This window comes from Danio rerio, chromosome 21 (assembly GCF_052040795.2).
Source record: "Danio rerio strain M-AB ecotype USA chromosome 21, GRCz13ab, whole genome shotgun sequence".
NCBI classification, from domain to species: Eukaryota; Metazoa; Chordata; class Actinopteri; order Cypriniformes; family Danionidae; genus Danio; species Danio rerio.
Window position 1 is genome coordinate 13667182 of NC_141041.1, and position 12915 is coordinate 13680096.

The window sequence follows — 12915 nt, forward strand, 5'->3', positions numbered from 1 at the left end:
TGTCTATCTCTTTAAGACCACAGTGTACCCATCTTCTAAGAGATATTTCCAGCAGTAAACATGCCATGTCATAAAGCGCAAATTATCTTAGAATGGTTTCTTGAACATGACAATGGGTTCACTGTACTTAAATGGCCTCCACAGTCACCAAATCTCAATCCAATAGAACACCTTTGTTATGTGGTAGAATTCCCATCATGGATCTGCAGTCAACAAATCTGCAGCAACTGCGTGATGCTACCATGTCAATATGGACCAAAATCTCTGAGGAATATTTCCAGCACCTTGTTGAATCTATGCCACGACAGATTAAAGCATTTCTGAAGGCAAAAGAGGGTCCAACCCCCTACTAAAGCGTACCTAAAAGAGTGGCGGGTGAGTGTATTAAACACCTACAGTAAACGGTTTGAAATACTCTTTAATAAAAGACAGCATATTATTTAGTTTAGTATAGGGACATTTTCCAGTACCAGCATTACAACTGTGTTGCCTCTTTGTATCCAGTTTTTTTTTTATAATGTTGATTTTTTTTATAATTTAATTGAAGTTTATTATGTATATTCAATTTAGTCATTTGTTTTTGGTTCATATTTAAAATTTGCATCTTTATTTCTATGGTAAAATGATTGACTTCAGTTTGACAGCAGGCATCGAAGACCACTGGCTGTAAAAAATTGTCTGTCCTCGCTGCTGGTCTAATGTATATGGAGTCTGAGAAAAGCATTCAGCTTTATGATTGCGGGACAGCATCCGTCGCGCTCACAGGGTGAAATCACACAGCGATCAGCGGCCCGGCGCTCTCCAGTCATCCTGATGTCTTATCTGCGCTTGTGCGTGCAGTCTGTCTGTTCCAGCTGAAGGTGGAGGGGCCGCCGAATCCTCCACACTCTGCAATTCCTTTCTCTTAATCTACTGTCTACCCACTGTCAGAGCAACAGAAACATTTGCAGCTTGCATGAAAAGAAATTACCGGGCGGACAGCCAGCGAGAGGGAGAGAGGTGCCGCCTCTGCGCTGTGACAGCGGGAGAAATTGCTGCCACGACGGTTGTGCGGGGAGAGGAAGAGAACGAGGGAGGATGACGATGATGCTGGCAGCGGCTCTAACCGGGGAAAATAAACCATGACAACATCCAAATCACACATGCACTCACTCTCAGCGCGCTTGTTTACAGCGATTATGTGTTTGGGGAGGAGGCAAAGAGAGAGAGAGAGAGAACGCATCTCAATTTATGAAGCTTTTTCCACCGCTGAGAGTCAACAAAATGCAGGCAGCGTTCGCTTCCAGAGAGCCAATTCTGCCATCAGTGGAGGCGAACTCACAGGGAGAGCAGCTGATTAGAGAACAGTATGCTCTGTGCTGCAGGGAGAGCACGGCAAAATAGTGGCATGTCTCTCTCAATCCCTCTGCTGTGTCGCGGAAATGATTTTGAAGCGCTGTGCATGTCGCTGAATGTATTTTGACGTGAGAACAAAAAAAAAAAATAATAAAAAAAAGAAAGAGAGAAAGGTTTCAAATGGTGAAGCAAGTTCTTTCACGCTCTCTGTAGTATCAAAGAAGCACCAAATAGAGCCTGCTAATAATACTTTCCATGCAACTTGCAAACTAGAACACTCTTATTTATCATGAAAACCAAGCAATATGTCTAATAGGCGTCTAAACATAGTCGTCTTGGCTAAAACAAGGCTAAATTTGAGGAGTGAGTGAAAATCTAATAGAAGTCTAAGATTAGGCCAAAAATAGACTATAGTCATCAAATAAACAGAAACAAATGACTACACATAAAAAGTCTGTCTAATCTGTCTGTTTGATGATTAGTTTAGTTTTGGGCTATTCTTAAATGTCTATTAGATTTCACTAAAAGCCCAAGTTTAGTCTTGTTTTAGCCAAGCTGTCTACGTTTAGATGTCTATTAAACACAAAATAGTTTGGTGGGAACACACACACACACACACACACACACACACACACACACACAAAACTTTCTTATTATAAATCAACAAAGTTTTCTATACTGCAAGTGAGCGATACGTTGTGACAAAACTAGAACACGCTTCGCTATAAGCGATATGATGTGACAAAATAAGACCAAAATCAGAATCTATATCTATATTGAAATGTAGATAGCATGTTCAAAGCACAATCAGCTAAAAATAACATACTTTCTTAAAGTGCAATCTAAATGTGTTGCTTTGCATTTTAATGTATTTATTACAAAGAATAATGCAAGTACATTGGTAAAAAAAAATGTGTAATTGCACTTTTAAAAATATGCTACAACTCAAGCATACTATTTATGCATTTTAATGTGTTTACAGAAAATACACTCATTTTATTCTTTCTTAAAGTACTTTTTATGTGTACTTTGTATAAGAACATTGTGAAACGGTGATAAATTGAGTGTGTTTAAAGTATATGCATGTTATTTTTAATTGTTTTAGATATAATGAAACATATTTTAAATAATGCAAATGAGCATGTGCATTTCAAAATATTTTAATTCACACTGTTATACAATGATAATTGTCAATTGATAAAGCTGAAAAACGACTTTTTACAAGCATTCAAAAACTGTGCAGTTATGCGTGTTTGTATTGTATTTTTACAGTATTTTTTAATATTATTAAAATACATTCTTCTGAAAAATTTTGTTAATTATTGATGAAATAAAGTAGGTCTTGTAGTACTCTACAAGTATATAGCAATTATAGTAATAACACATTAATGTGAAGCTTACAATATTTTTCTACTAGGCTCTAAATATACTTCCACTGAGCTTAAACAATACTTTAACTAGTTTTAAAATGCCCTTTAGCTGTGCGTATACTTCATCTGAATTTAAAGTATATTGCAACTGGGCTTATACTATACTTTAATTGGTTTTAAAATGCACTGCAGCTAGGCTAAAAATACACTTTATCTGAACTTGAAGTATACTTCAACTGTGTTAAAATATTACTTAAACTGTATTTCAAATATATCATATAAATGTACTTTAAATAAAATACACTTTTAAAAGTACACTTTAATTGTACTTAAAGTATGTCTATTGTAACACAACTAAGTATGTTACAGCATATCTCAAATAAGTTAAAGGGCACCTTACCCCTTTTTTCAGATTTATTATAAATCATTTGTATCTCCAGAATGTGTCTGTAAAGTTTCAGCTCAAAACACCCATCAGATTTTTTATTATACTTTTTATAAGATTCTGATAAATTTTTGCACTGGGTGGCGGTTTTGCTGTACTGCACCTTTAAGGCTACTCATCCCCGCCCACCGTTTCTGTGTGCCTTTCTGCGTGAATTCATCTCCTCCCTCAGCTGCTTCAGACAACAAACAGACATAAAGGAAGCAGATTTCACGTAGCGTTTGTGAGAAATACCACAGAAAGAACTTTACCAATGAGTATTTAATGCATTTGCTGTGTTAAGTTACAACGATGAGTCACGCACAATGTCGTTACACTGAGTGTCTGTGTGTGTGTTTACGCACACACACAGACACACATACCAAGCACAGACATGATATGCACATACATACAGACAACGCGTTTAGCTTTGCACTCCTTTTGCACGCAAATGTGACAGGATACAGGCTAATCTCCACGGCTGTTATGTTGATGTACAAAATAAACCTGATTTAACGTCCACAAACTGGGACTGAAGCTTTCGTTCATAATTGTTCTGACACGCGGCTGTGCTGATGAAGTAAAGCTGAAGTAAATCGCTGTAATTCATTACACACGTGCACTGTTTTAAAACATGTTAAACTTGTGACACTTACTCTTGATCACATTTGATGACGATTGATGATCCTAGCAAACTGAACAGACGTTTTATTCCCGGTTGCTTTGCGCTCTTCCTCTCTTGTTGATCTGATTATACACATGACTACCGGGACATGTTACGCAGCTATCAATCAATTCGATGGGCGGGGGGACCGCATTCCCACGTCAAGTTCTAGTCGCTCTGAAAACCGCTCCAATTGCTTCACCGTTTTTATGTTGTTAAATTGAAAAAAAAAAAAAAAGGACTCGCTGTTTATACCACCCTAACATGACCGCCTATACACTATACCTACAAATATTTCTGTCCAAACAGCTTGAAAAGTTGATTTGTCACCATAGGTGCCCTTTAATCTTAAGTATATTTAAAATAACAATCAATATGCTTGAAGTTGTTCCAAAACAACACATTTAGTATCCACTTAGTATAGTAAAATTAAAATATGATAATTTCGTCTTAAAAAGTACAACTTAAGAACACTTTCTTTTCACCAGGAGGGGGTGGGGGGTGTTGGGTGGGGGGGTTGGTGCAAGAGCCATGTAAACAATTTGGGGCCGGTAGCATGAGGGCTGATGAGCATCACTATCACCAGTCTCAAGTCATTGCCATTTATCAAACTTAAAAGTTAAATGAACTGATTCTTTCACTATATTAGACTTGTTAAGATATTGAATTCTGGTACTGAATTAAAAAAAAAAAAAAAACTTCCATTTCTAACATTTAAGGCACTATTGAGCGCATTCTTAAACAGCGCTGATTTGCCATTGTGTTCATAGGCTCAACAGAAATGACTGTGATTGGCCGTAAAGGTCAACTGTTGACTACTGCAAACACCTGGATTCATGTGAAAAAGCACTGAAATATTTTTTTCCTTCCTTCTTATATTAGTTTTACCATAATTTTTCTCAGGGGAGCATAAACATTTTTCAATAAAACAAAATAATTCAAATACCCTCTCATATTATTTCCCCTTCGCCATGTCACCTTAAGGGCACCGCAAGTCTCTGTTGGTAACCGCTGACAAAATGTATTCATTCATATTTTTAATTTGCAAAAAATGCTACATTCTGAAGAACTCATTTTGTAGAGACGTGCATGCACTCCTTCATTTTTTAGTCTGAACTTTTGTTAACATTCTCAGGTTGGGTTCAAAAGCAAAACCCCTAATGTGACCGAACTAGAACTCTCACAATATAATCAACACCGCCACACATTCGCAGTGTAAACCGATTGATCGTGTTGCCAGTGTTCTAGTTTAGTCATATTACATCGCTCACTTGCCGTGCAGAGGCAGCATAACTCGGATTTATTTGCTAGTTATACCTTAACTTGAGGTTGATAGCAGAAATGTTTCAACTGCTCTGCAAATAGTACAGAGAACTGTGTGTTTGTGTTTGGAGGAGGTGGTGTTGCTTTTTCAGATAGCTAACCTTGTCATCGCCCAAACATGTGTAGTCTCACGCCTTGTCATCAGAAATCCTGCGTTTGCATCTTTCTCAGGGTCAGAAGTAGTTCAGGACTCCAAGGGTGATTTATCAGAGGAGGCAAGAGAGGCAGAAACATTTGGATGAGACAATAATCAGCAGTACAAAAATGAAGCAGAATAAACATGACAAACCTGACACCAACTAGTGTGAGAAGTGCTCATTTATTATTTTAATGTAATACCGCAGGACAGTTCTGTTCTCGACGTTGAAATGCTGATGAAAAGTAACATGATAGAAGGTGTGAGGGCTCTGTCGATGCAGATTCAGCTCATAAAATATATCAGATGTATACCAATGCAGCATTTACTGCATATAAGAAAGAATATTTATTTATAGTCACTCAGTTCCTTTCTCCAGTATCTACAATTTCCAGAAGAAATGAAGCCTTCCGCTTGCTTAAAAAAATAAAATAAAATCTCACATCATCTTAGTAATTTTGGCATTGACAAGTTATCAAACCAATAAACCACATACTAGGCCTATCACCATTTTTTGTTGTATATTATATTGCACCAAAATATATTGCCATAAACGATATTATTGTCATTTTAAGACCATTTTATATAATGTCAAAATATAATCATCACAATGCAAGTACACTTTTCGAAGAACACATCATATTTCATTCTTAAGAAAATTGAACTGAATTAAGTAATTTTAACAGCTTAATATCTACTCATTGGAATTAGAATGTAAAAACATATCCTAAATAATAGGGATGCACTGATATGGATTTTTTGGCCGATATTGATAACCGATAACTTAAGATTTAAAGGCCGATAGCTCATATATTATTGCTGAAAATATAAACATTTCAAAATGTTATGTTTTTCTACAGTAAACAACTTAAACTAAAAACTTCAAAAAGTTTGAACTGATCTTATGAACTGAATAGTAGGGCTGTGCGATTTGGGGAATATATATATAATTGCGATTTCTTTAAAAGATACAGCAATTTTGATTTGATTTGCAATTTAATTTTGAACTCAAGCCTCAGCTCAATATTCTGTATCATACATTTTTACTGCTATAATGCAGTGTGTGTTAGTTTTAAAAAGATAACAACTAACTCCAACTTTTATTCAGATCTGTTTATAAATATTCAGAAATTAAACATTATTTTTTTCTCTATAGCAAACATTTGATTTATGGCATTGGTTATCCTAGTGTGTTTGTGACGCAAATCTGATTGGGCAGAACAAAAGTGTACTCACTCAATTGGCTAGTAAAAGTGTCACACACAGACGGCAGTCACACATTTGCACTGGGTGGGGGAAGTTATATAATCTATATATATTTCATATCACAGCCTCTTGCGATTAGTTACTGGTAGGAATGACATCCTGCCCTACTTATAATTCTCTCTTTATATAGCCATATATATGCCTATAACATATCCATAACACACTGTGACATAGCCAGGGTTGGATCATTTTGCTTTCTCACTACACTCGATCCACCCCAAAGTACGTTTCAATCGAGCTGAGACCACCTCATTCAGACGATCTTGGACCAATTGATTTTGAGCAGATCCGAGCGCGATTGCCGGTTACACATATGCCAAATGAACCATGCTAACTGGGCAAACGAGACAGGTTTCGAAACAAAAGTCTAGGTGTGAAAGCACCCTTACACATACCTAGGACTGGTATAGCAGAAGATTTTGGCGGTTTTAAAACCTTGACTTTTTCAAACCGTGGTATACCTTGAAAACGCTTAGTGTCCCATGCCTAGTTGTGTGATAAGTCGATAAATTGGTTGTTGTGACCGGCCTTGCACACAATAATTTAAAAATGTAACTAATCAAATATGGCTGTCAGTCATGTCAACATTCGTTTTAGATCACCTCCCAAAACAACAGAAAAACAAAGATATACTGGTCACCTTTTGTGTGTGTGTGTGTGTGTGTGTGTTCACATTAGTGTACCAGTGGCAACATTTTAATCCTTTCTTGTGCCCACATGGATTAAACTTACTTGAAATGTTACACAGTCACAGGCCTTAAACACATCCAAATAAAAATCTCTCTCTGAAAATCACATGTTGTGAATTGTGGTTCATAAAACCTAAAAATGTTGCTAGTGCATTTTTAATCAGAAGTACTGGCAAACATAGCTGCCATTCTTTTTGACCTAAATGATATATATTTTACAGTACTGACACACACACACACAAATCACTCTAAAAATCCACCCTACAGTCACACATGTTCCATTCAGGTGCAGTGCTTTTCCATTCTTTTTCGATGCCTAATGGATGAAGTGCAGCTCGCAGCAGTCACACACAAGCGGCCATCCTAGAGAAGGATGACTCCAATGTAATGCCAATCACAGCCCACACACACACACGAAAGCGGACGCGAGCAGGCAGCCAGACAAACCGCCTCAATCACTCCAGTTTAACTTTAAACATTTAGCTCTCCTTTCACCCCAGCCTTTCTATCCAACGACTGTCACGCTGGTTCCTCGGAGAGACGGCGAGCGGGAGGGAGAGCGGGGTATATGGGGGATGTCTAAACCGTCCATTGATCATTGTGGATTCCAGCACATTCTCTCCTGTGTTTTCGCTCTCTCTGCCTCTCTGTGGTGTCAGCCCGGACCCGAATCACTCAGACAACACCTTTGAAATGCACAATGGCTTTCCTGTGAATCAGCCGGGCCCTTTCACGGCTGTCTGCAGCCGATAACAGCCTCTACTGTGCCCCGGAGTTAACAATCTCAGCTAATAGACTTCTCCCCTGTCAATCACACTTCAAATTCCCAATAAGACACACACACATACACAGACGCACACACACACCTCCCGCCTCTACTCAATTCTATGGTCCAACTCCTGATCAGAGCTCATCTGGTGAACAGCAAATATACACACACACACACAGACACAGACACAGACACACACACACACACGGATACGCAGTCACCAGGTGTCATGATGCACCCGAAAAGAAGCCTACACCTCGGTAAAAGTATGCCGCTGGGAAACAAACCACTCTGAGCCAATAGATAACAAGCTCTCAAATAAACCCAGAGCGGTGGTACACCTCACCATGGCTGATTCACCGACACCGGTGGGCACAATACATTCTTAGTGAATTATTGCCCTAAATGCACTGGATTAAAAAGGATTTATATTAAACTCCCAAATATATGCCACATAATGTACGGTTCTGGGATTTAGGCATGTGTTGGCATGAACTAAATTTGGATTTAAAAGAAGCGAATGAGACAAGAACGTGACTCGTATTTGCACAGGCAGCCAGATTAGAAATGTGCACAAGCTGTTACTTGTGACTCAGATATACGAGTTGTGTGTGTGCATGTGTGCTCAAAATGAGCTGCTCAACTTTAAACATACAGTTGAAGTCAGAATTATTAGCCCCCCTTTGATTTTTCTTTTTCGTTTTTAAATATTTCCCAAATGATGTTTGACAGAGCAAGGAAATTTTCACACTATGTCAGATAATTTTTTTTTATTTCAGCTAGATTAAAATACACATATATATATATATATATATATATATATATATATATATATATATATATATATATATATATATATATATATTTTTTTTTTTTTTTTTTTACTCATTTTATGGTCAAAATTATTAGCCCCATATGTTTTCGATAGTCTACAGAACAAACCGTCATTATTGTAATTGCCCTAACCTGCCTAGTTAACCTAATTAACCTAGAAAAGCCTTTAAATGTCACTTTAAGTTTGAGTCACTTTGAGTTATTAAAACTATTATGTTTAGAAAAGTTGTTGAAAAAAATCTGCTCTCTGTTAAACTGAAATTGGGGAAAAAATAAATAGAGGGGCTAATATTTCTGACTTCAACTGTAAATTCTACATCATATTGTATTTATATTTATATTTATATTTATAAATGCAGAAATAACTTTATTTATTAATATATTTGTTAATGTAGTGTATATACATTTTAATGCAAGTACATTTTTTAAAAAATATTGAAAGTAGCAAACTGTTTTAAACATACTTTTTTTAAACTTAATTGTGCAATTAATTTGATCTCACAGCTATTACATTAAAATTATTTAAACATTTAATTTTCACCCCACTTTTTGAGATAAGACTTTAAAATTATATACTGTATGATGTATAGTTTGATGGCAGTTCATTCCGCTGTGGCAACCCCTGATAAATGAGGTACTAAGCCGAAGGAAAATGAATGAATGAATGAATGATTATACACTCACTGTTTATCAGGTACAACTGGCCAACTGCTCGTTTATGCAAATTTCTAATCAGCCAATCACATATCAGCAACTCAATGCATTTAGGCATGTAGACGTGGTCAAGATGATCTGCTGCAGTTCAAACGCAGCATTAGAATGGGGAAGAAAGGTTATTTAAGAGACTTTGAACATAGGATGTTTGTTAGTGACAGACAGGCTGGTCTGAGTATTTCAGAAACTGCTAATCTACTTGGATTTTCACGCACAACCAACTCTAGGGTTTACAGAGAATGGTCTGAAAATAGTATAAATAAATATATGTATCCAGTAAGCCGCAGTTCTGTGGGCGCAGATTCCTTGTTGACGCCAGAGGCCAGAGGAGAATGGCCAGACTGGCTCGAGCTGATACAAAGGCAACAGTTCTTACAAGGTATGCAGAGGAGCATCTTTGAACGCACAGCATGTCAAACCTTGAGGCAGATGGGCTACAACAGCGGAAGACCACACTGGGTGTGTCAGCTCAGAACAAGAACCTGAATCTACAATTTGCACAGGATCACCAAAACTGCTTAATAGAAGATTGGAAAAAAGTCAGCCTGGACTGATGAGCCTCAATTTCTGTTGCGACTTTCAAATGGTAGGGTCAGAATGTGGCCATCCAGAACATGGATCCATCCTGGCTTGTGTTGATGGTTCAGGCTGGTGGTGGTGTAATGGTGTGGGGTTTATTTTCTTGACACACTTTGGGCCCATTAGTACCAATTGAGCACTGTATCAATGTCACAGCCTACCTGAGTATTGTTGCTGACCATGCCCATCCTTTTATGACCATAATGTATCCATCTTCTGATGGCTACTTCCAGCAGGATACCGCACCATGTCATTAAGTGCAAACCATCTTGAAAAGATTCACTGACAATACAGTTCACTGTACTCAAATGGCTTCCACAGTCACCAGAACTCAATCCAATAGAGCACATTTGGGTTGTAGTGGAACAGGAGATTCACATCATAAAATTTCAGCTGAAAATCCACAGCAACAGCGTGATGCTATCATGTCAATATGAACCAAAATCTTTTAAATATTTCCAGGACCTTGCTGAATCTATGCCACAACGGATTAAGGCAGTTCTGAAGGCAAAAGTGGGTCCAATCCGGTAATAGTAAGGTGTACCTAATAAAGTGGCTGATAAGTGTAGTTCATGGTTAGACTTTAATTCATTCATTCAGCGGATGCCTTTCCAGCTGCAACCCTTCTCTGGGAAACATCCATACACACTCATACACTACAGATAATTTAGCCTACCAAATTCACCTGTACCGCGTGTTTTTGGACTGCGAGGGAAACCGGAACACCCGGAGGAAACCCATGCGAATGAAGAGAGAACATGCAAACTCTACAAAGAAATGCCAACTGACCCAGGCGAGGCTCGAACCAGCGATATTCTTGCTGTGAGTTGACAGCACTACCTACTGTGCCACTGCGTTGCCATGGTTAGACTTAATAGATAAATAATATAAAAAGAGTTAAGGGCTTCAAATCTAGCGTGTAAATTCTAAAAATACTATAATTTAACTGTGTTAACTGTCTTACACTACTTAAAACTTCTTTAAAATTGCTTCTGTAAATGCAAATGCAACAAATTGTCTAAAAAATGTCTAAACCTCAACAAACAGCAGAAACGCTTCATTCTTTGTCAATATTTTGATTAGGTGGCTACAAACAGAAAAATGAATGAATGTGCTGGGGGGTAAAGAAGCCCAGCTGTGTGAAAATGGCCTATCTGGCCATTTCTGTGTGTCATATGGATTAGATTATCTCTGCTAATAAAATGAGGAAATACATGCAGTTATAAACACGAATGGCCATGCCCTGGGGTTTATCGCTCTCTCTTTTTCAGGACAGATTGTAAACTCCAAGATTTCTGGCTCTGCTGAAGCATAGGTTAGGGATACCCAAGGAAACTAAAACTTTTGTTCAAAAGTTCAGTCTTTCCACATCCATTTTCCAGCCAAAATGCAAATATGAAACTTTAATTTGTTTCCTCCACACAAGGAATGCAATTTGGCTGTACATACCAGAATACGTTAGCTACTGAATGTTTTGCACAGAGGGTGAAATGTAATATTTAACTTTCCTGTACCATATGGGACCGGGGTTGGTGCATTACTCATTGAATGATGTTGCAAAAACGCATTCATTAATAAATGTGCAAATAAATGTAAAGCTCGTGCCCCATAAATAACGACAGTCATTCTTTATGCAGTAATGGTTAGCACAGCAATTTGAGCATTTGTGTTTGCTCATGTATATGCAAACGTGTACAGTACAGTGGGGGACGCATCGACAATTTTCTTTTTTAAATCAAGCCATTTTAAGGCTTTTCTTATTTAAACAATTGTATATACAGATTGAGTTAGTCTTACTGAAATGGATCTTTTATTGATAAACAACAAACTGGTTAAACTCAATTATGCTCTCACTGAATTTCAAATGAAATAAATAACGTTAAATAACACAAAATTTGACAGCCCAAGTAATCTTACTAAGATGAATATGCAAACAAACATTGATCAAATCGATAACAGTCTGCAGCTAACTTATTTACATATTTGCTAATAATCATGCTCTAGACCACAGATAAGTTAATATTCTCTTGGCGTTTCAGAATAGTCCTGATAATTAACGATGCCTTATCGTCTTTTCTAACACCAACTCCTCAGTATTGCGAACATTTATTAACATTACATGGTAGACGACTCACCTATTTGCAGATGTACTTCATAATTAGGCTTGTCTTTTATTAAAGGAAAGTTTATAACTCCTGGCCAACCATTTGGTTTCGCGTTCACAGTCATTTTGCCTATGTTTCTGATGTCTTGTCTCCGACTCTCCGTGCTGTTTACACATATGGCGCGCTGGAACTGACAGCTGATTGGCTTGCCAGCTCATGTCTGACGGTGATTGGTAGGGATTTCAAAGGAGGGTTAAGCGGCTTCATTTGGAAACTGGAATGCAGTCACAAACGACGCTGCGTTATTAGAATATCTATCCTTATTGGTCATTTTGATGATAAGAGGAGTGTTTATGCTGTATTAGTGAATCACAGTATGTTCAAATTTGGAGTTTACGTTGAGTTAAGTTCCTATGCTTTTAAGTTTACAAATTTGACACACACTTGTCCTCAGAGATGTAATTTTTCCTGTGAAAATCCAAATTTTTTATATCTTGAATACATTGTTACCTTTTTTATACTGAATGCATTTTTTTTATATATTCATAAGCAGAAATTACTTAAATCTGCTTTGTTTTTTCCAAATTTTCCTGCTGAATATTACTATTTCCTGTCTTAAACTTAAAAAATAAGGAAAGCGCAAAATGTTTAATACATTATGACATGATGTGATTATGTGTAAATTTTGACACACAAACCCTTGTCGA

At 37.3% G+C, this 12915-nt stretch overlaps 1 long non-coding RNA gene across 5 annotated transcripts in view; it reads right to left on the reverse strand.

Annotated features, from left to right (window-relative positions):
- Nucleotides 1–12430, reverse strand: part of LOC141379814 (uncharacterized) — a 127463-nt gene extending 115033 nt beyond the window's left edge. For all 5 annotated transcript variants that reach the window (XR_015520066.1, XR_015520065.1, XR_015520063.1 and 2 more), the window contains exons 1-2: nt 12239–12430; nt 5218–5306 (exon numbers count right to left, since the gene is read on the reverse strand). This is a non-coding gene — a long non-coding RNA (uncharacterized LOC141379814). The remainder of the gene's footprint in view (nt 1–5217; nt 5307–12238) is intronic.
- Nucleotides 12431–12915: the final 485 nt, after the last annotated feature.